Here is a 2,397-nt window from a genome sequence, read left to right as displayed (position 1 = left end):
AAATGAATAATTCTAAATTGTTACGAGATTGTGTTTTCATGCCCAGTACATCTTTTTGTGCGTATTAATCTAGATTTTTTGTGTAATTTTGAAGGAAAATCTTGTATTCAAAGTTTCCCAATCGAAGCTGTGGCTTATTCCGAGTTACCGATTGGTTAACTTTCGTTCTAATTAGTCTGAGTCAATACAGAGGTCAACTCCTGACCACTCCGAACTAAATGGAAGGTGTTTAATATGATTTATCTCGAAACATTTCTCTAAGAGGGTTGCCAACTGTTCAGAAAGTGAAATTTTATTTAAATAACAAGTTGAAGAAAATATTTAAGTATGGGCATCAAACAAGAGCGGTTTAAGAAATCTTTAATTAAAAAACTATTTTTGAAGTGTGCTTCCACCTATTTAGAAATCCAAAATCGAATTAAGTAGCAAGTTAAATAAAATATCTTACTATGGGAATTAAGCGAGAGAGGATTAAGAAAAGCGGCCACCAGTTTAGAATTTCAAAACCTATTTAGTTTACCAATTAAATTGAATATTTGGATGTGGGTGGCAAACGAGAGACGTTTAGGAAAAGTTGGTTTTGAAAATATTTTTGAAGAGGGTTGCCAGCTTTTCAAATAAGTAAAATCTGTTCAATTTACAAGTTAAAGTAAATATTTATCAAACAAGAGAGCTTTATTTCAAAAATATTTGTATATATCCAATATCAATATAAATCCAGTTTCGGCTACAAGTTCATTAAAATGTATTAATAAGGATATCAAACGAGAGTGGTATAAGAAAAGCTGTATCTATTTCGAAATTTTTTTATGGGGGTTGCCACCGGCTTAGAATTTTTAAATCAATTATTTTATTAGTTGAATCAAAGATTTGGATATGGGTGTCAAACGAGAGGTTTAAGAAATCGTTGTTTTTTTTTTTTTGAAGAAGATTACCACGTTTTGTTCAGTTTAATTAATTAATTAAATAAAAATATTTCAATATAGTTATCAAACTAGAGATATCAAGGAAAACTTTCTTTAGAAAATATCGAATATATTTTTGAAGAGGGCTGCCGCCTGTTTAAAAGAATTACATTTAATTAGTTACTTCAATGACTTATTACAACCGAAACATCTTCAATAAAACTTTATTTCGCAAATATTTTGATGAGAGTTTCCAGCTTCAACTTCAATTAAAAAAAAATAAAAATAGATTACAATATGAACGCCAAACAAAAATTGTTTAAGAAAACTTTATTACGAAAACTGTTCTGAAAAATATGCAACATGTTTTAAAGAATAAATTCAATTTATGTGAACAATGCTTTTAGCGTTTCTTCAGCGTTTGCCGCATTTTAATCTCAAATCCAATAAACTAGTTATTATTACAATTATATACACCCAGAAGCAGACAGCGATCGGCTTAAGTCCTTTCCGTACAAGCATTGGGTATAATATGGCCAGCTGAGTAGAATGCAGCAACATATGTTGCATATCTGCTAGTTGCAAGTGTCGGAGCATGTTTGTGGCATGCCTGTCAAGGTGTCAAGCTGGCTGCGAAACGCGAATGAGAAACAAAAAGTGTTTCTTCTTTTCACGTTTAACCGCAATATTTTGGCATATTTCTGAATTTTTTTGTCACAGCCAAGCGTCACTCCGTTCACACTCTTGCTGCTTTAGACATAAGCATCTTTTGACGCGTCTTACACAAACACAAACCAAAAACACTAAAAAGCGCAAACTAATTGCTTTAGGCATAGGAAAAAGTGGCGACGAAGGGTTGTTTGAAAGCAAAAATTAAAAAAATTGAAAGCTTACTCTTGTTCCTTGAACGCCTGCATTTGCACGCCATATGTCATAGCCGCTAACGGACCTTCGTCAGCGACGAGAAAATTCCGCAATGTCATTTCGCGGTTTTCAAAAATTTCACAACAGTTTTTGTTCTCGGTGGCGCGTTAAATAACAGCTAACCGTACGCTAGCGCTTGAGTTGGCTCGTAAGGCCGGTCCACATAGAACTTTCGCGTTGGCTTTGGCGTTGGCGTTGGTTTGACAGAATGCACGTTAAAAGTATGCTTGCTACAATGAACGCATGGCACCGAATGCTTGGGCCACTAAATTAACATACTAACGACAGATAAATTAATATTTCATATCAATAATTGCATTAAAAACGATATTTCTTGCCCGCACTTGATTAAAAAGGGAAAATATTTCACACAATTTTATTTATTTGCAACAGCTGACGAGCAACGCACGCGAAAAGATGAGAGTTGGTCATCTTTTTGCTTTGTGTTGGCGTGAGCGTTGCCGAATTTTGGCTATGTGGACGGCTGCATTTGAATTCATGTATTCATAGTCAGCTGTTGAAGCGACGCCAACGCGAACGCAACGCCAAAGTTTTATGTGGACGGGCC

The sequence above is a fragment of the Rhagoletis zephyria genome, unplaced genomic scaffold, assembly GCF_001687245.7.
Source record: "Rhagoletis zephyria isolate East Lansing unplaced genomic scaffold, Rhagoletis_zephyria_1.1 Rzeph_scaffold_01543, whole genome shotgun sequence".
Taxonomy (NCBI): Eukaryota; Metazoa; Arthropoda; class Insecta; order Diptera; family Tephritidae; genus Rhagoletis; species Rhagoletis zephyria.
Note: the sequence above shows the minus strand (reverse complement) of the source record.